Consider the following 26,521-nt stretch of genomic DNA (forward strand, 5'->3'; position numbering starts at 1 on the left):
ATTTATTGAATTCTAATGCCCAGATCCTACAAATGATTCCTGAAGTAGAATGAAAAAGCCATCTTTTAATGGAAAAATGCAAAAGATGCATTTGCATTGCCTAATGGAGGACAGCATGAAGGGTGAATGAGGCACATGGGGTCTAATAAATTACTAAATCTGGAATTCAGAGGAACTTTTTTTTTAAGGCACTTGTTGGCTGTTTCATTAACATCAGGACATAGTTTCAGCCTTACTTTAATTTGTTATTGTGTCAGATACAAGTCTTGTTGCACCTCTTGTCACATATTACACTGTTTTAGAGATCATGGATATAATGTTTAATATTCTGTGACAAGTTTCAATGATTCAGTAATATTTTCTACAGATAAATACAAAAATCATTTTCAGTCCAGTTTTTATTACTAATTCGCTAACAGTGAAGATATGTTGGCTAATCCAAGCAGCTCTGTTTCATATTCAGATACTCTTGGAAAAGGAGTTATTTTCCATTTTTAGCTTAGTATTATGGTCTCTAAACTGAATCTTTTCCATGGAAAACATTCATTGATTAACAGAATGACTGAAAAAAACACCTACATGTGGCTGTTCTCTGATTCTCTCTTTAGTGAATCAGGGCAAAACAGCATTTTAGGTCAAGAAAAACATGTTGACATCAAATTATCTCTCCAAAACATTTTACAGCAAATACATTTCATTAGTTGAGATTATCAGCTATTTACTTAGGGTTTTATCCACAAAATCTGTCCATTAGTATTTGAAAAAGCAAATTGGCTACTGCAAAATGCTGCCAAAGACTACTTATTGCAGAAGTTGGTTTGAAGTTAAAGGCAGGAAATGAGATAAAAAAACCCTTTGAAACATGCCAAGTGCTAACACAAGTTTTATTTTTGAAATTTATACTTCAAACCCTCATGTAAAATGAAGAGAATGAGAGAAAAAAAAAACCCACAATTTTTAAAGACATAACTTCCAAATAGAATTGTGGTTTAATTTTCTCAACTAGAAATAAGGTGAGTTGTTCCATGAGAAATAGTCGAACAATAGTTACTTTGTTTAGACTTTTATTGGTCTTTTCAATAAAATAAAAAATAACATTTTAGAAAACAAATTATTTTAATATAATCCAGAAATAACATATTTTTAAAACAAATCTGTTTGAAGAGGCAACAGTTGTTTCTTTTTCTAATTCAACTTCTCTACCCCAAAGTTAAAAATGTGTGAAATACAAGTAATGTTATTATCTGTCAAATTCCCTGGTGTTTAAAAAAACCCAAACTACAATTAATTGCACAGGCTTTGTGCCATTGCTAGACCTTGACTAACATTTTTATATAAAGTGGACTTTGAACAAAATGACAGAAATTCCATCCTAATGATGTGCAAACTTGGTCTGACACAAAATTATAAGAACAGTGGTGGAGCTGAACTAGAAGTCCTAGGAAGTTTTTTTCTGTCTGTAATTTTGAGGACCTTCTGCTAAGAGATGAGATTTTTTTTCTGGCTCAAAGAAAAGTGAGATCTCTGGAAGGCCAACTTTTTTTTGTAAATAGATATTATTACGAAACATCTGGTCCATTAACACTGTAATTCCTAGTTTAGGATTTTTGTGCTATTTGGAGCATCTTTATCTAAAATAATTATTGAAGCACATCAGAGCTTCCTTATTTCTGTCTTTTTCTCCCCATTTTGTTCAGTATTCAGTAAGTACAGCAGTTAACTTAGAGATAATCCCCTTTGCACTGGATATGACTCCATATATATATATGGATATAATATGCAGTATTCAAAAATCACTTCTACTTTTATTCTTTTGTTATAGAATGGCTTCATTGTGTTCCAGTGTTTAGAAGCCCAGTATTCATAACCTCTACTTCTGTGCACTCCCCTGAAAGTTGGAAGACTTGTGACATTTTTCACCCAAGGAAACTCCCTTACCTATGGAATGTGCATTCACGTTTTTGCTAATCACAATAAGTAAATAAAGGCAGGGGAAAGCAAACCCAAATTTAAAAAAAAAAAAAAAAAAGACAGGCAAATAAAAGATTATACTTTCTGGAAAGTCAGCTTTCCCTTTTCCTGACTGAGTTGTCTGAACTTAGGTGAATAGTAGTATTATATATCCTATTATACTCCATTATGTACATACATACACAGTGTATCTTAAATATGGAGCATATTGATTATTGCTGTAGGCAGCTGTATATTCGTAATTAACAGGCACATTTTGATATTTGCCTATAATAATCCACCAGTAGATTAGGAATACCAAGCCTAAATTTCTTATATTTCTTGTAGAAAAGCGCCATGTACTAAGTAATATCAAAATCTATAAGCAGCAAAAAACTCAAATCTAGTGTCACAATAAAATGAGCAAAAAAAATAGTTGCAGTCCTTAATTTTTACAATTTCAACTGATTTCAGTAAGGACCATGAACTACAGTACAGAAAAACACTCCAGCCTATTTCCTGAGATAACAGTAATGTAAACAGACACATATATACTGCCTTGGGAAAAAAAGAAAATGCCAATTTCCCACTGAATGCCTGGCAAGAACTGCCAGTAGCAGTGTCACTAAGCATTTCGAAAGTACAGCTATCAAAACATGTCCAAACCATTCTCAAAATACTGTAATCTTAAGAATTTTCAGTGATGGATTACAAATCTAGAATTAGGTTCTCAGTCTCCATTGGTTAATAGTAGAAGTTAAAAAATGAACTGAATTGGTCTGTTGGATTAAAAAAACATACTTAGGCATCAATTTTGAAAGTTATACATTTATACACATTGATGTTTTCATATTGCAACAAAAACCAAAGCTAGAACTGTGTACTTCCATCTCTTTCAACAGCTACCTTAAAGTGAGATACTATATGATGCTAGAAATATTCTAATTTTTGCTCAAAGAGAACCTGTTTTCCCAGCTGTAGCAGACATCTTGTTTCTAGGGAAAGATGATTTTTCAGACCATCTTGTCCAATCCCCTCATTTCATGAGGCAGAATAAAGACATATTCATTACTTTCAAGACTTTGTGGTTCACTCTTGAAATTTTTAGAAGAGTTGAATTGTCTGAATTTCGGTATTGCTGCTATATGGATTAAGCAAACCTGTTTTTTCCAGAAATAATAAGTATTATGCATTAAAATAAAATAAATGCTATACTAAAATACTGACACCATTAAAATTAACTGTACTATGCTAAATATATCACAAGATATAAAATTTAATCTGAAGTTTCCTAGACACTTTAAAATTGCTACAAACTTTAGTCTAAAGTTTTATGTGAAATATTATTTTCAGAGATTAATTAGGTATCGAATTAAGTTCATGTAGTTTTTCATATGAAAGAATACTTTTCTGTCAGATTAAGTGCATCACAGTCACCTTGGAATGCCTAACACATAGGAAATTATTCCTTATATCTAAGTTTTCTGATAGATGTGTCACAGAAGATTCATAATTTAGGCAACTGGGATGTTGTCTTGTATTAGTAATTTAGGATTTAGTGAAATGAGAGATATGAATGGTGTAAAATCCATGGTGCTTCCATTTAGCTTTTTCTCATGCTCTTCACATATTTTGTTGTCACATACTATTTACATAAATAACAAAGTAGTTCCAGCAGAGTATTCAAGATTTATCAGTACAGTTAGTGGTTAAATTTAAGCAATGATTCTAAAAACATACATCAAGAAAAATTCTGCGTTTTGGTTTTTTTTTTGTAAAAAAATATTGCTATGTTTGTCTTTTAGGGAAAATCTTTATCGAAAATTATGAGTACACTGTGTCCACTGCATATGAAAATACTTAGTTTACATGCAACTTGTCACTCTATGTAAATTAGGTTTTTATTTCAATTTTAAAAGTTCTCTTTGACATCAGATTACATACTCTAAGGTAGCTAAAAAGGAGTGCGTACTTGTTAACAGATACCTTGGACTGGCTCATTATGTCATACTAGTTACAAGAAAATTATTCCAACTTTTGCTTAATGAGAATCAGTCTTCCCAGGAGGATTCTCTTAGGTGGCAGACATCTTGTTGTTTATCTAGAGAAAGCTAATTCTTCAGATCACTTTGCCAAATCCAGTCCTTTCATGGGTCATAAGGAGACAAACTGTCAAATTTTATAAATAAACTTCTGGATTACTTCTAGCTTCTGACTAAAGCCAAAAGGCAAAAAATGCACTCAGACATTAAAATGTTCTGAGAGAAAAAAAATCAGTCAATACAGGAAGTAATTAGAGTGTCTTGATAAATTTCAGTATCTGCAAAAATACGAACTTGAACAGGCAGGATGTTTTCGAGGGTAAATTATTAAAGAACTTGAGTCTTCAATAAAATCATTCAGTCAAGTCACTTTTCTATATTTATAAAATCTATTCAGCAAATTTGTTTACTGAGCCTGACATGTTTTATTTTATATGCATATTACAGATGTCATGTCAAGTATGAAGTGGACAACCCTTTGTAAATAGCATGAGAGAGATGATAAATCAGCTCTTTAAACAGACTGAGGTTTCTAAACAGGCCGGTGGATAATTATGTGGGATATGCATCACATAATTCATGGGAAGCTCACAGATTTGGCATGCTAACAGTCACAGTATCAAAATACCCATTTTGCTTTCAGGAAAGTAATAATTCAGATATATTTTGTCCAGATTCAGAGTCTGAGAAAATGTCCACTAATATTCACAAAGTCTGTTGGTTGACTTCACTGTTTGTCTGTCAAGTTGCTAAGTCAGAGTTTGCATCTACAGCAGTAAAAATGAAGTTTGAAGTGCAATTTTACCCTATGAAATATTATATTTGCTTTGTTCATCACCATGTGCATAACCTAAAATAGCAGAAGCTGCTTGATTTCCTCCAAGAATATTCTCATTGTTGGAGAGTAGAAAATATATATACTGAATGTATGTTTACTGAATATGTAGTATGTATGCTGAAATTAAATCACTGAAATTCTGTGCATTCTTCCCCACTCAACACAGCGGTTGGGTTTGAAGCAGTAATAAAACATTTTGGTGTTCCCTCCACTGCAGAGTGTTTTTTAGCTGGAATTATGTAGTGATGTTAAACCAGGCCAGACAATGTTTCTAAGAAACAGTGAATCTTTCTTAGAATAAGAAGAGCTCATATTTTCAGCACTAAAATTTAAGAGAATAATTTTCAGGAAGTTCCTTATCTCAAAGTTTTAGCTTAGATTCTGTTTTTCCTTTTTTTAATTTGTGTTTTGATGAAGTGAAACTTGGATGGCTTTGATATAATTGACAGTACGGTTTGACCTGGTTGGTTTTTTCCTAATTACTGAAATTTTGGCTAATCTCTCATACAGCAAGAAAAATCTAGGGAGTAACAATAGAGATAGGCATACTGAAAGTTTCATAAATTGTGCAATTTCAGTATGTATTTTAAATTTGTTACTTCAGATACTGTTTCTCACTCAGATAAATTGTTCTCTTCCCACAAAGTTAAATTTAAAAATTATGATTAGTACAATATACAATCATTATCTGTAAAGCACATACTATAATGAGATCTAGAGGTCCAAGAAATTATGTCATCAAATTACTTAAGATATTAAACATCTGTGTTAGTTATGCAAAGTTTATCAGGAAGCAGTCTCTAAGTATAAAGTGGAAATAGACTGGATTCAGGAGAACACATATAGAAAAATTTTAAAACCTATGTTCTCTATAAGAAGGTAAGGTATCTAGGCACATTGTAAAAATAATAACTATGTAACTAGATAGGATTTAGGTACCTAAGTAATTCTGATAATCTAGATATTCTTCTGTGGAAATAAATTATAAGGCTGAAGAGATAGAAGTTTTTAATTTAAAATATTAAAATCCCATGGTATTTAATTATAAATGATAATGATAAATTAATGATAATCTGTATACTGTGGGGAATGTTGGTAAAATATTATGAAATTTTTGGGCACTATCAGGATGAGAAGTATGTCAGAGTTTAAACAAAGTTGGACCATAGTCTTAGGAAGTAAACTTAGACTTTGTTTTTCCCTTCATTCCTCCGTCTCTTTTTACAGTTCACTAGTATACAACGTTCCTGATGTGTATTGAGCTGAAATGAATGTTAGTGCTAGAGTTTACAGATCTTTTCCAACTTCAGAATGCTTCCTTTTCTCATGTTGAAAAAATATCAACTTACAGATCAGTGAAAGGCCACTCTCTTTTCCATCACTACAGTGGTTTAGCTGACCGCTCCTTTTTTATGTGTGGAGCACATATTGCTTCTAGTGCCTGCTGTTCTTTTATCATAAATCCAAGTCCCCATAGAATTGGAAGATATTTGTTCACATTACTTATGTTTTCAAGTAGGAACATGAAGTTCAAATTCTGAAATATGTTTGAAAGGAAAAGTCAGAGCTGTTTTTATTAGAAGGAATTCAAATTTCTTGTAACACTGACATGAAACATTGCACTCATTGTTATGGTAGAAGGTCAGTAGTTCAGCTAGAATCTGTATTACAGTTCCAAAAATGAAACTAAAGGAGTACTGATAATATATTTTTAAACCACCTTTCCCCTGTGCTCATTTATATGTTATTTGTAAAAATGTGGTGGCCTTGCATCATAGAGACAATTAAGGCAGTGATTTATATAACAGCCTTATCATAACATATATTAAGGAGTGAAATGAAAATGTAGTCCAAGATTTCATAGTTACTTCTGGTTTTTTAGGAAGTGTGTACAACAGAGACAGGCTATTAATGGAGGCATATTTGCTTTTAATGGATGGGGTCCTAACAGGAGAGGGTGGGTACTTACTGAAAAGCACTCAAGCGTTACAGACAAAATTATACCTCTGGAATCCTGCTAACAAGAAAATGTGCAGTATCACTGCAATGACTGGATTACAAATGTGATTTGATCGTATTATTAAATAATTAAATGAATGAATGATGTTTGGCATTTCTTCTTAGGAATATAAAATAATTGATGAAGTTATAAGGTCATTGCAATTCTTGGAGCAACAGACTATTTGAATTTTTCATTCTCAAATGCTACATGAACTTTTAAATATCTACACCAGGATAAATGTTTTGTCTTTTATTTACCAGGGAATTATTTTGAACAATGAGAGTAATACGTACTGCAGTGTGCTCAACACAGGCAATTTCTATAATGTTTTGTTGATTTAGGGTATTCCTCATATAAGAAAGTTTAATTATGCCTGATAGAAACACCTCTGTCACAAAGAGTGGTGAGAAACAGGACAAGATTTCCTAAGCAGTCAAACCAAACAACTTTTGTTTGCTTACCTGACAATGACATCATAACATACATCACAGACTGCTCTTCTGTGAGAGCAGTGATATCCTGCACTAAGTAACAGCCTACCTCCTCCTCTTGGGTAAAATGATTGTGTTGATAATTTTCTTTTGTCAAACAGTAAAAGGATATGTTTGATATCATGCTATGAAAGATTAATTTTTTTATGACAGCTATAATTCATGTTACATCAACCAATATAGTTATGTGGGCATGTAGTTGAGGTGCAATAATTGGAAACATGACTAGTTTTGGTAGCAGCTGAAAAGTCTTGTTAATTACTACCAAGAACCAAATTGTTGGATAATGTAAGTATAACATTAATGTCTCTATGTTCTGAGATTAATTTAAGTGGAAAGATAATCTCTCACGTTCTTTAAAACCCCACTGCAAAACTTTAAGCCAATTACCTAAGCATCAGTCAGCTGTATGCTCATGTTTTCATTTATGTGTACTAATTGTTGAATTTGTTTACTGATAAAATACATTCATTGTAATTTATCAAAATCTTAAGTTCTTTTTTTTTTTTGTCAAGTGGATAAAAGTGAAATTTAAGTTTTTAGACTAATTAAATGTGATTCTAACCAGTCACTAGTAAGTGACTGGGTTTTTTTATCTTGAAATTGATTAAATGGATCTCACTACTAAACACATATTGTTTGGACTTACAAGTGGCTTGGAATATTTAATGGCATACACTCAGTGTACGAGCAACACAGTTGTGGACCTAGGTCTGGATCTGGAAAATTGTAAGGATTTCTTCCTTTAATGTCAAAATACCCAGCTGTTTTAGAACGTTGCACATCCAATATTACTTAATGATGCAGAATTAGGTGAACAACTGTAGGCAGGTAGTTGAATGAAGCTGGGAAGATACTCTGTCGTACCTAGCTACTGTGACTATCAGTAATAGTGAAGAGAGCAGCATATGCTTTATCTTATGCCAGCAGCCAGTGTACACTCTTCCCAAAACCTTAGTCTGCTGTTTTCTTGCGTGCCCTAAAGCTTGAGTTGCTGGTAGTTTGTGTTTTGTTACCTATATGAAGCTAGCTGAGGTTTGCATCAGAGTCATAACATCTCATGCTCTTGGAGATGACCTAACAGAGCACATCCACTGGATAGAGGACTACACAAGGCAGAATGGCAGCACCAAGACCACTCTGTTGATGGTTGAGGCTGCTCTCATCCTGAAAGGGCTTTTTCAACATGTGGACTGATACCTGAAGGAGAATATTCATTTCAGTCCCATAATTTACAAAAAAATCCAGACAAGTTAAGTCAGGTGCTGAGCTCTTCCCAGCACTATACTGTTGCTTCTGACGTGCAAATTAATAACTCGGCAAGGCACCGCACATTCACAGGTGCAAAGCCTAGAAGATATTTCTCTCTTATCCTGTCCATAATTTAGGTGCTGGGTTAGAAGGCAGTCCAGAGTCTTGCGGTTAGGTGGGCCTGAGCTGTTCTCATTTCAAAGGGAAGTTGTGCCTAATGCTCAAAAACTCAGTGAGATTATACATCAGAGATTTAACATTAACATGAAGTCAAAACATGCTCACAAACTGCTTTTGAAAATGCTTATTAGCCAAAAAAGGTCTTTCCTGGAGATACAGTTAAACACATACTTGTATTTAATCTTTTCCCACCTGCTAAGCTATGGTTTGCTCAGTTAAATTTTAGTCATTTCTAAGTGTTCCAAAGCCCCAATTTCTCACTGCATCTTCACCCACAGAAGCTTAAACATTCTATGATTTTAGGCACATTCAAGATTAGACCCTGAGACTGAAATTTTGGAGTAAAACTCAACCAAAAGAAGTTTAAATACACAACTAGGTAACCTGTGATCTTTGTAGACCCTTCCTACGAATCTAGCCCGTACATAACATTTTATCTTTCAGTAATTAATAAAACTCATTATGTGTTGGAAGCTATTGACCTCACTCTAGTTATTTCTTTTACTGTTTTGCTTATTTATTGTTTGCCAGTTAGTCTTAAGTGCAGGAAAGAGTAGGAGGGTTGAAAATCCATAAGCTTTCATTTATTTGGGCTATTTCATTACCAATTATAGATGTCAAAACAATTTTCTTTGTTATAGGTAGGAATGATTTTCTTTTTAGATTAGAGTTTGCTTTCTATTTTACTAATAATTTTCTCATATTATAAAACAAGTTTTCAGCTGAGGTATGAGATTTATTACAAATTTCTGTGGTATTAAATGACCTTTACTCAAAGATAATACACGACCAGGTTTACATGCTTTTAGGTTACATTGGAGTTGCTCATTTGCTTTCTGCTGACACACGACTCTGGCCAGCAGAGGTCATACTGAGTAAGTGGGATTACATATTCAGACTTCTCTTAATATCTCTTCAGGTAAAGTTGCCAGTAAAATACAAAGTAATGCATCCAACAAAAATATCTGATGGCTGTGAGAATATTCCTGGCATGAGCTGAGCACTTTCTCCCATGGCTGCATGTTGCCAGTTGTCTGCATTCTGGCAGCAGTGTCTTGTGATTCTGGCAAAATCCATTTGTTAGGCTTTGTTCGACTCTGTTATTAATGCCAAGCTCTTCTCCATTACTGTCCATCCACACAGCTCAAATGACCTCACTGGCAGGTGCCAGTTCTATGGCTTGCAAAACACAAGTCCATGGCAATGATGAGTTTTTCAGGGCAACTCAACAGCAAGAGACACAACTAGGAGTAGAATTTTGCCTCTTAAACCATAAATGACCACGTAAATCACCAACCCACACAAATTTTCATCAGACTAGACAGCCTGGGTAGTTTGCCTCAAGCACCAGAAGACGGAAATAATCTAGGGCTGCATAGCATTAGAAGGTATTACTCCTTTCTTTGCATTTCTCTATAACAGCAGAGAATGCACTGGGGGAGGGATGTATTGATCAAATGCATGGAACTGCACCAAAAATAAAACACTTATGCAAATTATTTCACACAAAGGCAGGCATAGTGGTATTGCAAGTTTCTCTTCACATCTCTAGAGCAGCACTCAGGAACCAAGGCCAAAGCAAAAGTACCTGCTAGATTGTTAATTCAAGGAGGCAGCTAGCAGGAGTGATGTCAGACACTGAGAGAAGAGAAAAATGAGGACATAAGCTGATAAAAGAAAATGAGGCAGCTGTGACCACTCCTGCCTAGGGATCAGGGGAAAATCACCTAGAGGTAAAATCACCTAGAGGTATTTTGGACAGCAAAGTAAGAAACCAATAAAGGCTGGAATGGAGGGGCAGAAGTGTTTCCTATTTGTTTTTAAACATAAATTGGTAGATACTATACTTATTTGTCCAGTCACTTCTAAATCTTGCTACTTATATTAGGTACTGCACCATCTCTGAAGACTAAAAACATTAATTTGAACATATTCAACAATAAGCTTTACTTGGATTAACTTAGCTCACCAGGCTGATCTATGCCTGCAAGATTGTCTACTATTTCTTCAACCTGTGAGAGAATTCACATGGCAGTACAGCAAGTCTAGTCACTCAGAAACAGACCATGAGGTTGGAGAAATTTCAGGTGGTTATGGTTCTCATTCTCTTTGATAGAACTCATTGTTTATCTAGGAAAAAACCTACTTTTCCTACCACATTTCTGATTGCTTTAACTTTTTTTCCTTAAATTGTTTTTGGTGACTTTTTGCTTTCATGACTTCCCTGTTTCTTAATAGTATAATTTTTGCTCTCTTTGCTTACACACCATATGTGGGCTACAACATGCATTAAATACTTCTGGATTTTAACTATTATGAAAGATATGGATCTCACAAAATGTCAGTTATGGTTGGAATTCAGTCTGGTATTAGCTGGTTGGAACCCATACCAATATCAAGGATTTCTTCTGAACATGAAGTCTCCCTTTTCTCTCATCTGTTGACCCTCAAAGCACCATTTGTGTCCTATTTATCTAAGACCCTGAATCAAGTTTATTTACAGAAGCTTCATTTAGGAACTATTACTGTAAACTGGTATGGACCAACCTATATAATATTTATACTTAACTATATGGCCTATCTACTATGTACTGTACACTGTAAACTATATACTAAATTCTGTATACTTTGTCATATATACCTTATCAGATTAATAATGAATCCTTTATATGTGCATCTGTAGTGTTTATGACATATACTATATCTCAGTGAAACAATGGCTTTTTGGAATTAAAAATTCATGGATACATGTGCATAATCTTTCATGCAAAGGCTTCCATTGAGTGCTATGATCAACAGAATCCAGCTTTACAGAGTCAGACTCCTACAGCAAATAGATCACTTTCTCCCTTGTAGAATTTTGCCTGTAAGAAGCTGTTAAGTTCAGAATAGAACACCAAGGGATGACTTTTTATATTCTGATATTTTTATACTATAAGACAATTCATCTTATTACATGAAAAGAAAATACACAAACTTACATGTAAAGAAAATAAATCTGTAAATGGATCACACAATCAATTCAACAAATAACTGTCCAGTACAAATTGTTTCATGTTTGGTGTACAGCCAAAATATGCTGAAATATGTACATTATTTTTGGCAAAGCTTGAATTCATCTTGGAGCATGCTACTGGTTGCTTACTTTTCTCTTACCACAGCTCACATAACTACTGCATGCACTGAGTATAGTAGAAAGCATAATGAACTGTAAACTGTATTGCTTGTACCCCTGCTAAAGAAAAAATAAAAAAGGATCCGAGAGCACTTGGAATGTGTGGGGTTTAAACTTAGTAATTTTTGTTCAGTGCTGGCCTTTGTGGTATTCTGGGACATGTTAGGATTCAATTAGCAGGAGTCTGCTTTGTTTTCATTTTTAGTATAATGTAGAAGCATGACAAAAACTTTAGTATAAAAATAACCTCTTTCATAGTCAAATCATACGAACATTGGAGAAGAGTAAACGAAAGGAAAGGATACTGAATGTAGAGAACAACTTCAGGAAACTCATTTTTATAGTATGGAAGCATTTTTGTTTCTATTCTGCATATTAGGCCACTTCTGAAATGTCTGCTCTTTTTCTCCTGATAGTAAAACTATTTGAAATAGAGAAAGTACACTTTATTTCTACAGATGGCATTGTACATCAGAGCTCTGTTCCCACTGGGCTGAAAAATATTTCTGAAACAAAAAAATATATTTTTACTGGAGATGTCTTCTAACTATATAGAAACTAATTATTTTTAAGTATTCTTTTGGATTTCCTTCTTGAAAAACATATATTTATTTGTAGCCTGAAACATCATTTGAGTAGCAAATTCTTGGATAGCTTTTGAAATTTCAGTATTTTTCATGTTTTATTTACTTCTGAGATTCAATGTGGTCTTTACTAGAAAAAATTATGAGGCTTTTGAGGGTAATCTCCAAAGTGTTTGTAAAAAAGTACTACTACAGCTTTGTATCAGTTTGACCTACCACAGTTTTTAGTATCATTAGCTGGCAATGATTCTAAAGCAATCAGGTATAAATAAAAGGGCAAAAGGACAGGCTTCTCTGGCACTTCTTGTAGATTACATAGTTGTAAAGACATTCCATTAAAGATTACTGATAATATGTAACAGACATCTAAAAATTCCTGCTTTGGTTAGCAAGAGAATTAAAGATGTTTGCTTACAAGTAAACTCAATTAACTCAGAATATATTTTCAGTATGGACTAAACCCAGCTGTGTTTCCACTGTGCTAAAAGTGCCTAGTGGTCAGCTATCTTTACTTATAAAAACACCCATTTCCCAACAGTTACCACACTGTGGGGTGTAAGATAATGCCTTTTACCCTTTCATTATTTCAGATACCACTGTGTACTGACTTGGTAAATGCAGACCTTCAGTGTTCAGCTGAGCTGTCCAAATATTTAACTGATCAAAAAATCATCTCTGTTTTCTTAGTTTAGTGGAGACTCTTAGTGGTATTTATGTGGCACTAATAAATGAGCACCTAGGAAATTTCTCCAAGAGTTTTGTTTGGAAAACCTGTCATCTTCAAAATGGGAAAAAAAATTACAAACTATAGAGCATAGCTGTCAGCATCAGTAAATGAACAACAAAACATGTAATAATATTGGGTCACTGACAACTTCTTGTCTAACTTGTGAGATGCAGACTTTAGAAGTCATTTCATCTAGCTAAACTTTAGCATGCTGTGAGTATTCAACATCTATTTTATAAACATTTTTAAAATAGTATTCTTGAAAAGGCTACTTACACGTAAATATTTTATGCAATATTTTTGAAATATAGTAACAAAGTTTGATGTAAGAAGCATAAGAAATTGCTTTGTTTATTTCTGGATGTACTATATACAATTTATAAGAAAGATCTTTTACTTGAAATAGAACTTTTCTAGCAGTTTCTCTGAAACAAACAAAATTAACGAAAAGACATAAACCAAATATAAAGCATTATTCAAAAGTACCAATTAACATATGTACAATGTGACAATTATTAAAGGAGAAGCTAAAACGTTACTTTGCAGAACCACAATCGCAGTGACTCATGCCTATTGTAGCTCCTGGTTAGAAACGTCAATCTTGTGGTTATGGCAGGGAACTCTGACTCAGCAGATACACATTTACATACAACTGGTGCTACCAGTTTTCCTGTGTAATATCTAGAATGGAATTTAGGCTAGATTAACAAAACCAGGCAAACACAAGCATGCTTGATGCTGCAGTGCTGAGCAGCTTTGTGTTTAACTCACTACATTGCCCCCAGTTTCTACACAGTGCACAGGACACTTTGAGCAGAGAAGCACTTCTTTCTGGCCCAACCTGAAAATGAGAATGTGGTTTAATTTAAACCCTTATCCTACATTTAGATGTTTTTCTCATGGCTGCAGAGGATGCCTCCCATTCCAACTTTACAGTCCAAATTGTACTCTTCAGATAGTTGCCTGTATCCCTTCCTTCAAAAGCTGTGTACAAATGGTGATAGTGATGCCCTCTCACTTTTGCTTTTATACAGTACCTTACTGGTTAAAGCACTCTCTTAAGATAACAAAGACCCAGATTCAATACACTACTTTGAGAAAATTAAAACAAAATTCCTTTAGCCTTTCAATCTCCCTCCTAATGACCAACATAAAGCTCATGAAAAGATAAGTAGTTTCTACCGCGCATGTTTTAACTATTCTGTTAGGGGGAGGGAAAAAGACAAAAGTTGTTAACTAGATCAGAGAGTATCACTAAGGCAAGCAGGCCTTCTAGCCTTGTGGTGAAGGTCTTTAGCTAAAGGCAGCAAGATAATAAAAGCCTTTTTACTAAGACTTGATCCCCAGTTCTGTTGCCTGTGGAAGAGGTTTCTTTCCCTATTTCCGTTAACCTGACCACTTGTGACAAGAAAGTCTACTGCCTGTAATGGAAGTACTGCCTACAGTGGTGCACAGTACAGGCTACTGGCTTTATCACAGTTTTGCAGTCACATGTGCCCCTACAGAATATGGCATATGAGTAGAAACCTCAGATAGAAACTGCATTTACATTACATCTTGAAAATAAGTGAGAATACATTATTCTCGATAGAATCAAACTGTCTCTTTAGGGTCTAGTGATAATACTTTACCGAATTGTTATGGATCTCTTAAGTTTATTCTACAAAACATATGAGCTCATCAATGAGAAGCTTAAGGGTGGAAAAAAAGAAAATTCTACAGACAGCAGTAGAAAGATAAAGAACATCAGCTTCTAACTTAAAATCTGTTTAACTTGGAAATATTTGGTACTTTATATTAGATGTTTCTTAAAAGCTTGCAAAATATTTTTTTAATCACAGTATTTTGATTCATGCTGTCTTTAGCATGGAGCAGTATTTATATTGCTGGATTTTTTCTCTTCTTTCTCCACTAATATTATTCAAAAAATGCTCACTTTCTGCTGATAACTAATAATCTCCAGTAAAGCATAGCTTTGCTGTTGGCAACAGTGACGGATAAAGAGCGCTATCAATAATACTTCATTAACAACATGGGAATAGTCTTAGGGGTCTTAACTCTTTCACCTAAAGAATTTTGACAAATCTTTATTGAATCTGAATTCTTCCATCAAAGACTCCATTTCAAAAGGTAGATTTGAGTAATGAAGGGCACACCACAGAACTGAGCTATATCTGATTCTAAAACTTAAAGTTTATTATATCCATTGACACATCTGGGTGTTCTTTCCTGAGGACAATTTTTCTGACATTCTGCATTAAGCTGTCTGCCTCACTTCTTTCATTATGTCTTACTCAAATAACTGAATATGCTTAGACACCACAGGAGTCAGTGGGAATGGGATTGTGTTCTTTGAACTTCACAGAATTGCATCAGATTCTTTTAAAACTGAGCTCATTGTTTTCATTGTTTATTATATCCAACTTAAGTGCAAAGTGAAATGCAAAATAGAAGAATGTATATAATCAATTTATTTATTTTGAAACTTCAAAATGTTGTTATGGTTTTAGAGAAGAGGTGGCTGCAACACTGAGTTTATTGACCTTCTGTATTCTACTTCTCTATATTTTTTACATAATAACATCCTCTCTGAACTCAAACTTTATTAAATTTATCTATGCTTATGGTGCAAACAAGGGTTTTTTTTCCCAAGCAGGTAATCTGTAGATTTTATCTCTACTCAGCATTATCTCACACATGTATCTTAAAAAAAAAACAAGCCACCTTTGTCATGAGAGCTATGCTGTAAATAACAGCGATAAACTTCTTGTTGTTTAACACATGATCTGTTAGTGAAGATGTACAGGTCTATAAATGACACTCAGAAAGGATGTGCAACTTTAAGTATTGAAGACACAGAAAAACATAATCTTATCTAGTACTCTGCAGCTGTTACTGTATTAAAAGTTTCTTTGCTAGTCAGATCATTCAATCTGTTCTTACCTTGTTTGGGATGCTTCAGGCACACAATTTATAATTTGGAGAGGAGAAAAGGGTGTTTTTATTCCCACTTCTTTCTATATGTCTATCAAAGTAAGAATGCCACAAAAACATATCTAGTTTTCTGCTGTTGTGAACGAACACTGCAGGGTTTAAAGATTCAAGAGAGCTCTCTTGTCCAACTGAATGCTGTTCCCATCTAATCTGCAGTTTATAAGATTACAGGAAACCACAAAGAACATATTTCTTCTGAAAAATCTACTACTTGGTAAATTAATACTTTATAATTTTGTAGCAGCACTTAAAGTATTACAGAAACCTAAAACCCAAATAATATGAAACAAAATAATACCATGCAGTTTGTTGACTCTTCATAGCATTTATCATTTTCACATGCATTTGCTTTGCATTGCATTTGAAAACTGTACACCAAAAGTCCTTGTAAAGCTTGAAGGTTAATGGCATTAGTCTGCCCCTTGACTATAGGAAGCTGTCTATCTAGTTTAAACTGACAGATGTGCTTTTACAGCTGGAGCAATACAGAGATCTTTGAGATCTGGGAGAAAGTAGTGGGTAAAATAGCAAGAAATGCCACTGAGCAATTTTTCCAGAAAAGATTGATCAAAGTTTGGAATGTATCTTAACCTGAGAAGCCCCAAGAATTCACAGGAATCTCTCTAAAACAACCTTTTTTTGTTGACTGAAAACTCAGTTATACCAAAAAGAGTAATAGAACTGTATGATTATTGTATTATATGAATTATTCCAAACAAAATTTATTATTTTGATGGCTTTAATGTATTTGAAAAACTCACTGAATAATTTCCTCAGCATATAATCTTTTTCAATATTTTTTCTTAATTTTGAATTATTAAATATATGGGCAAAGCTTTTACATGAAATTTTTCTGTTAATAGAAGAGTAAATAATGTGTAAGTTTTGATGTCAAAGCATGCATTTTTCTGTCCAAGTTTATTTCCACGAAAGAGATAAATTATTTCTGCAAGGCTTTCTAATTTGTGCTTCATCTAAGAATCCTGAGATAAGTTCTATCTGATAATGGCTTGTATGAATTAAGCGACTCTTTAAATACTGCTTTTAAGATGCAACTTCCTACATTTGTGAAAGAAGTTATACAACATGTATTGTATTGCAGCAGAAATGGTCTTGGTGACGCAGAAAATCTAATTCAGTCCTATCACAACTTAAATATCCATAAAACTGGCTCTGGCTTAAGAATTATTCATATCATAATGACTGAAATATTGTACATTTTGTCTTCTCAGAAATAAATTTCAATATAGAATTTTTTGCCTAACTAGGGCTATTCCGAGAGAAACAAAAATTACAACATACTTGGAACTTAATGGATTTGAGAGTAATTTCCTCATTCTCTGTAGAAAGTGAAGAAAGTGGTACAAAAAGTGCTACTGTTGATCTCTAAGGGCTAGCACTGAATTCCCCTGAGATAATACATAGATAGCATCTAAAAGTTTGTTTGGAGTAGAATTGCACTGAGGTCACTGTTCAAGACAACAAACTGTCTGCTGCATTCTCTGACCCCAAAAGGTTAGAGTTTAGGAATTTCCTGGAGAGATTCTGTTTGGTCTAACATTTTTATGAAAGTATCAAGGGGATAGTTAAGAGCAATAGTGAGGTTATTTTCCCCAGAGCTGTAAAACTCTTTTATCTAGCCAAAAATACTTTCAGGGAGATGCCTGTTAGATCTGTGTGAATGCAGAGGAGAAATCAGAACAAGGAAACTGGTTTTTGCAGGAGTCTAGGAACACATAAATTTAAAAAAAAATAGTTTTGTGTTTACTTTAACTAAATGTATTAAGTGCATTTATTTAAGTAGCATAGCAGTCTAATGTTTATGTTTCGCAGCACATGAAAAGAAAGTTCTTTAACATTTATTCATATTTTTAACCTATTTTCATGCACAAAACTCTTTAAAACATGGAAGAAAACAGATACATTTTTCATTGATGTAATGAATTTGCTAATGATGTATCCTGAAAAAACAGCTGGACACAGCTGACTGGACCCTTGATGATACAACTTTATTAATGATAACTAAGAGGAAGTCAGAGGAAAGTTAACTTTGTCATAATTGTTTTTGTTCAGTTTTCTTCTACTTGAGTTGTGGAATATTTCAATTCCAAACATGTACTGCACATCATGCAATGATATAAAAACATCTTCGTGAAGAAAGGAAATTAGTGTAGCTTTGTACAATCCACAACACTGGTAGTTTTACAGCAGAAAAACTGATTTTCAAGAGTATCCAGAAAGATACATTTTCTGACAAACTCAGCATGTGTTCTTTATCAGCGTGTAATTTAGGGTGTCTGTAATAGCTCATTAGTACATCTCCAGGCAGAATGTCAGTGCAAATACTGACAGGTCAAGGCAGACAAGTCCCCCGACACAGGACAGTGCTGGAGTCAATACTGATAGGGTGGACAGCAGTTGATAGTGTGACTGCTGGCAGCAGGGGACACCCAGCACTCTGGAGGTCAGCTCAGCCAGAGTTTCACATGGACACACCACAGGTGAGCTGATATAAACAGGGACACAGCATGGACTTTGAAAGAACAAGCTGGCTGTAAATCCTTTAATGGGCACAACTATTCAGGAGCATCCTCATAACAAAGTCAGAATAGGTGCTAAAACCATGGTGTCTTTTACATTGACTGTGACTGTTAGTCACCTATCCCACTGCTACATTCTTCATCTCCACTCACTGAGGCACCTACAGCTTGAGTTATATTCACATTTGACATTCACTTCTTGATTAACTTGCAGTATGGTCTTGTTTCCTTTGATAATTTATTCTTTATTGCTAAGAGTCTGTTCAAGTTTTAACCATATCTAATTTTGTTCTTGTTCACGAGTGTGCTTCCTTGTTACCCTCATTCCATCTCCCTGTTTTCTTTTTTCCATCCCTATCTCCCATACTTCACTTTTCATCTAGGGCCTTACTGAAGGCTGCTCTTAGAATTGAAATAACTTCTTCAACCTTACTGTTTCATATGGATTCTCACATTCTGATTTTTTTCTGAGTTCTATAAATACAAACAATTAGCAGTAATAGGGTTATCTTACATATAGGTTTAACACTGAATATTAATGGGATTGTCATTCATGTAGGCTTATTATTATTTCATTGCTTTCTCCTGGGGGTTTTGTAGGTGGTCACTTTTAATAAAAAGTTTCTTTGGAGGAGGAGACCTGCTTTGTTTTTCAGTATCTTGGAGATATCTATAAGGTCTTCAGGACAGACAGTACATCTGCTTTCTGTGTGGTCAAACAAATCACCAGCCATGCAAAGGGCAGCCCAGATTTCATAGAACATATCAGAAGGAATATTTTGCTAGTTGGATCTAATTTTGGTTATCAGGACTAAAACCAAACCAAATGGTCCTTGCCCATCATGTTTTTCTCACTCCCTGCAAGTGAAGGATGGTTAGATCAAACACATCTGATTGATACAACCCACAGGAGTCAGTTCAGTTTAAGTCAATAGTGAAGATCTAGGGTACTTGTTAAACAAAGAGAATCACTAAGCTTAAGCAACAGGTCCTTTCATGGCTATTTATTCCAAATAATACACTCATATCATACTATCTTATTATAAATGTAAACTATATTTTGCTATTTCTAAGCTTCTTATATTAACAGTATAGTACGGCTCTCAGCTGACCAGTTATGAGATACTTGTATAACTTCTAATAATGTGCTATTTACTGGCAAAGGCTAATAGTAAAATCTGGCACTTTGTGTGCAATTTGGATCTTTATCTACAATAAGTCAAGGTTTTCATTCTGTATTTTCACTCAACTGCTAAATTAATTAGCTTTATAAATATTTTTTAAAACTTTTTTTTGTATAAACCTGTTTGTATGAGCAGCATGTATTCTGACAAGGAGCTCACTGATTCAGAAACCAATCAAGAATTTGTAAAAATAAGATCTGCTACTGAATTTCCAAAGTCAAATAATATTCAGTTTATTCAGAGTGCTGCTATAGCAATTCATGTGATATGAAGGAAAAAAATCTATTTGTACTTTGGAATAAACTTTTTGTAGTACTTTTTTTCTATCACCATTTTGTATCTATCAGCAAGGAGAATATTTATGTGAGCCACTTGCATTGATGAGTTCATTAGAGTAGAATGAGGTAACACTTTTAGTTTGCAGAAAGGAGAAAATACAAGACCTCCCTGTGTTCACTGGAAGGTTTAGGGAAGAGGAAGCTGGTTACTAAGAGGAAGTTGAAGGTTGAAGGTAACCCTTAAAACTAGTAACAGGCAGGGTGAGAATTAGTACAGCCTTCGTACTAAGGACTGTTCAGGAATATTTCTTCTAGCCTCAATGCCTCTTGAGAGCTAAATGAGGTGTTACTGTCTGCTAGGAACTGCCCAATGAAATCAGATACTTTCTGCAACTAGGATTAAGAATGGAAGTAATTGCCACTAATGTACCAAACCAAATATGGTAAGAAGGGATGTTACAGAGTTTTCTCAGAGGAATTAATGAATTTGAGTAATTGAATCATCAATTCTTAATTTAAAAAAAAATCATGCTTTTTGTACTCTTTCAGTGTTGCTTTTCTGTGTGGAATTGAGATTCCATTGTGCCATTAAATCAGTATTAACACGCTCAATTTTGGGTTTGGCTGCTGGCTCTAAGATTTCACGTCTCTTAAAAGACATTTTAAAAGATATTTTTCGTAACAGAAGGCAAAACAACTAACTGGGAAATTTCAGGTTTTCCTAATGACCTTGCACTTGAGTAGCTACTTTTACCCCCAGAGGATTTAGTGGCTCTTAAACTTAATAGCAGCAAAGTGCTTTAGAACAGGATGAAAAGAATCCTTCAGCAGTTGAAAATGCATGGTAGAAAAAGAAGTTAAGTACTATTATTTCATAACCAGACCAATTTCAACAGTTCAGGAAGGCATTCTGTAAAGACTATGGAATAGAAAAGGAGATTTTTTTTTCCTAAAATCTGCCCGAGGAAGTATGAATTTTGGTTGTAGTTGTCCATATAAGTTTTGTAACTGAGGTTTTTTCACTAATCCTTGCTTAGGTGACTTTTTTATTGTAAACAAAATAAAACTGGTCTGCTGAATTCAAAATCATCAACCTCAAAGATTTACATGAAAATTTAAAATTTTGTCTTTCAAAAAATGTCATAGAGGATCTGATACATCTGAAATAAATCTGAGAGGATAAATCTGAAATAGGTATGAACATCTTATCCACTCTGTATAGCCAATCAGAACAAGCTCTATGTTTCCAGTTAGAAGTATTATATGTACGGTTTATCTGAAATAAAAAGAAGTTCCTTTTAAAACTGAAATTTAACCTCAAGCAGTACACACACAGATGAAAAGTCTTCACCTTTCTGATGCTGCTTAATAGCCATTTAATGGGCAATAAAGCTTGGTCTCTATATGCACTGTACTGTGTAGTTTGTCCTTGAACTTTCAAGTGTTGCATTGGCCTCCAGCTGTTAGCAGTGCACCACACTAATATTAGCAAGAGGTATCATTAGTGCTACTAAATGTGAAAAGAAGAGTATTTAAGTTACCGTGATCTGGAACATAAATAAACTGTTACTTCACATCCTCTGTTCAACTACTCTCTATGGCTGTGTTTACATCTTCCTGCTGGGACATATTATGGCATGCACTACAGTCCAAATTAGACATGTGTTCAAGGAGTGTCATGGTTCTCATCCAAATCTGAAGTCTGTGAAGAATAAAAACCAGGTCATGAGGAAAAAAAAAAAAATCCATCTTCTTGGGTGTTTCTTCAAACACTATGACTACAGTAACTCATGGGTATTCCAGTTCCTAAATTCTCGTATCTTTTTATTTCTTTTTCACTTGGGTGCTTTTAGAAGTAGCAATTCTACAACATTTAAAGTGTTTTGTTGAGGAAAAAATAATTCTAATTTTAAAAATGACAGTAATCTTATTTTCACCAAATTGTAACTTCTTACATACCACAAATTCATTAATTAAGAAATACTTTTATTCCCTTCATTATTTATAAATCATTCTACTCATTTTCTCATAACTTTAAAAAAATTTTACAGTATGAGCTTAATGTAGCAATAGGAAAGACAGACTTTATTTTTGAACACTCCCTGGTTCCAAGAAACAATCTTGCGCTCAGTATCTTTGTCTTCTTTGAGCTATGGTTAAGTGAAAGTTACGGTACGCTGCCTGATTTCACTGTTCCCACCAATATGGCATAACTCTGGAAACTTGGGAGTGGAAGAAGACATGAATAAAAAGTCTTGCATTCCAGAGCCAGGGAGTATTCTCAAGAAGGGGGGGAGCAGTAGGGAGAGGGAAACTAGGGCTTTGTCTTCCAAAGCATAGCAGCATGTTTATAATAGAGGAAACACATACCCTTAAAAACTGACTTGATTGGAAGAAAATTACTTTTAGCCAGCTACTGAAATCCCTAAGCACATGCTGGTTTGTTTAATGGGAACCGATTTTGAAAGCATTTGTGGAATGTATAGAGGGATCCTGTCTGAAAACATATACAAGGAAGGCATACCAGCTGCAGCTATTCCCTTCATCCTCACTGACATTAGCAATTTAAGATTTAGTCAAGCACAAAACACCCATGACCTTCTGAGCCATGCAGTCCCACAGAAAGCAGTCGACCTCTGCAGTTAGGCAAGCCATCATGAAGAAACATCACTGTACCACAGAAGACCTAAAATAAATCTGCAACAGTATTGAAAACTGTGGGACACTCAAATAAGAAAAGTCATAAATCTGTGTCCTCTCTTGTCTGTTGCAATACTCTGTTCTCAGGATCTTTATCCCTGTAAAGCTAGCCAGAGAACAAGACTGAAGAGGACTGTAACTCAGCATGTTTTGTTCCTATTGTTTTCCCTGACATCAATTTTTCTAGCTTTAAAAGTCATCCAAAATCAAATTTTGAATCATGCTTCTACCTGGTTCCTGCCTTAAAAAATAATCCATGGTTTACAGAAAAATCTCCATGCTATATGAATTCATTGTATGGTTGATCAGAAGCTTGTAGAAGTAGTTCCATTGCCACTCCAGCTCTCTAGGCTGCCCATTTTTTAAGTATCAGTTCATTATAGAAAAATGTACCTGGCTGGGTAAAGTATTTTTTTCCCCAAATTAGTGAAGAATAACTAGAAATATACATAAAGGAGGGGGGTTTAGTACTGAATTAAAGCTCCTTTTTAGTATTTATCTTTGTTGTTGCTAATCAGAGCTTTTCCAGTGATCTAGTTTACAGCGTGACTCTCCAAGCAGAGGCATCAGCATTTAATGAGGGCAGAAGTGAACAGAGTAAGGGAGAAAATGAGCTGGTGGAAACAAAATGGATGTGGGAAATTCCTAAGTTAAATCAGTAATTTACAGTTCTAAAACCTACTCTAAACACATTAGCATGGGACATTTTATTGTCCCACAACTTGCTTAGTTATTTTCTCAGATCAGAAGGATGTCAACAGAAGAAACTGAGGAGAACTCCCAAAGCAGATTTTTGCCTTTGAATTTTGAAAGGCAAAGCACTGTCCAGGAGGCAAGCATTCCTACAGGCTCCTAGGTCCCAGATAAATTACTTTCTCCCTCAGATACCCGAAGTAATATCACAACATGCCAAAATATTCACTTAAGGTGTAAGGTACTCACCTATTCCAATAAGAAGTTAAAAAAAATCTTTGGAATTAATGGAGTTATTGTTCACAACAGAGAAAATAAAAATATCCACCTAAACATCTGAATTCAAATTCGTAGGCAAAGATTGACTAATTGAAATTAAAAAATGTGTATTCTTTGTAAAGCTTGTGGGTGAAAATAGTTTTATGATACTTGAAGCAAAAATTCTAGGTAAAATCCATCTTCATAATAAAAAGAAATTTTCTCCTGAAAAAAAAAAAAAGAAGGGAATTTGCCCAAATGGTTCTTGTGAGCCCTCAGAATATTTTTTTCTCCTTCCATAGGGAATGATGATTAATGTTGCCAGCATTCTTAGCAGAATTGTAATATATATTTAGCCATTGAGTTCACATTTCTAAATAATATTATAACAAATGTGCTTCATTAGTGGTGTACATAGCATTATAAGACCTTTGCAAGCAATATGAAACTTCAAAAAATGCCCAAGGCACTCTAAACAAAGGAGATTTGGGGGTGATTTTTCACTCTTTTTTAACAAAAAGTGTTCTTAATTAATACATAATGAAAAGCTCTTTCTTCACAGCATTATCAAATACATTTTTATTAATTGAAAGGTACAGTTATATGTTAATTCTTTTAGTGTCATTAAATTCACATCCCTTGCACTACATTACATTTGCATTTATTTCCCTTTCTAAGACATGACTGAGAAATAAGAATTTTAACCTTTTGCTATTGACTTGAATATGTATTTTACAGCTTTATAGCCTGAGAAAATTGTATTTCAGATGGAGAATGGGAAGAAAACTCCTTATCTTTAATACAAATACCATGCCCCCTCTTATCTTCTCTTTAGTAGATATGTTCTATGTTGAGAACTTCTGATACAAAGGTTTCTTCACATTCCTAGTCATTCTCCTGGCCTGTGACTATGTGATGTGGTTTTATTGTTTTTAATTTGAATGAGTGAGACTTTATTGTAGCTAAGCAGCAGATCAGTTAGGTAGAGTGACATTGATACATATTCTCTAACGTGTTGCTAATAAGAAAATAATTTATTGAGGTTGGCATATTGGAACAACAGTAATTTCCCTTGGCAAATCTCTTCCACTGAATGAAAAGCAACCTTACTGTAGGTATTGCTTCAGAAATTATTTCAGATCATCCTTCAGTCTTGTGGTTAGGTCAATCTAAAGCTAAGACTTTGTAAGTGCAGGCACAGCCCACCTCCAAGGAGGATTGGCAGAGATTAGAGTTCTCTAACTCAAAGTACACAAAATAATAAAATGCTCTGTTGAATAGTTTTGGTCTGATAGCTGGCATTATTGAGTAGAAGTTTTCACTGAATCTTCCCTCCTTATCTTACTAACCATCCCCCTTCCCTGAAAGATTAGCTACTTCAGATCACATACAATGTGAACAACATTTGGTTCAGAAAGAAACCAATCTAACACAAAATCCCTGAATGCAAAAAATAAAAGAGCAGAACAGCCGAAACTTTTAGGGAATATGGAGAATATTAAAAAATTGCCTTTATTTTTTCATGGTATGTGACTAAGTTGAATGTCTTAAATTGAATATCCAGCTTACTGAAAACTGTTAGATTAAGGCAGCAAGGATGGAATCAATGGACCTTAGAAGCTCACCAGGCTCAACCACTCTACACAAACAGGGTCAGCTAATCCTATGTAATTCCTGGAAGGTGCTTGTCTGGCCCTAAACATGCCCAGACAGACACACCATATATCCTCACATTCCAACCTGTTTCAGTCCTTAATTATGACCTACCATTGGATTCTTCTAATTACAAATGAAAATCCCTTATTTTTCCTTGTTCTCTGCCTATACAGAGAATATATTACTCCCTTCCTCCTTTATGTATCTGAACCGTTTCCTTGCCCACCATTTTTTCCTTCTCAGCCTAAATAATCATGTTTTTGCAGTTTTTTTTTTCTTTGAAGTCATATTTCCAAACCTGCTGCACCAAAATTTATGGACAGAAATCTGCACTGTGCATTACTCCCCATATAAAGCAGGCAAGCCATCACATTTTCAAACAGGTACCACAACAAGATGAAAATGGGGAAGAACTTAAGCTTTTTTTAGATGAAGCTACTACACACTATCCTTATAAAATGCTAGTTCTGTTATAATGGGAGGGTAGAAAAACTGGTCAGAAGTACCCATTTTCACATTAAAACCTTGTCCATTTCACAAATTCATTAGGAATTGCATGTGCTGCTCAGATAGAAGACAGGAAACATTTATAATGGGGTTCTAAAGAAAGCTGAAGGAGTCTGAGTGCCCCCAGAAAAGCTGCTTTTGACCTATGACAGAGGCCTGCGGTCGCTCTTGCAAATGGCCCGGCAGCTCCACAGAGCTGAGACTCCGATAAAGGAGACAGAGCGGCCACAGCCTGTCTTAGCCAGAGCCTGGCAGGCTACCTAGCGGTAGAGCCAATGCCCCAGCCACTCAGGTCCCCTGGGCGGTATAAGCCGCAGGATGCAACCTGACGAAGGCTGATAAAGGCAAAAGGCAGCAGCGCCTTTGAGAGCGGTGGAGAGATGAAGGAAAAGCGCGAGCCGATCAATCTTCCGTGAACAGGGACGGGTTTATTAAGGGAAAGGGAGCAACGAGAGGGTGAGGGGTCACAGA

The sequence above is a fragment of the Camarhynchus parvulus genome, chromosome 4 (genome assembly GCF_901933205.1).
Source record: "Camarhynchus parvulus chromosome 4, STF_HiC, whole genome shotgun sequence".
NCBI classification, from domain to species: domain Eukaryota; kingdom Metazoa; phylum Chordata; class Aves; order Passeriformes; family Thraupidae; genus Camarhynchus; species Camarhynchus parvulus.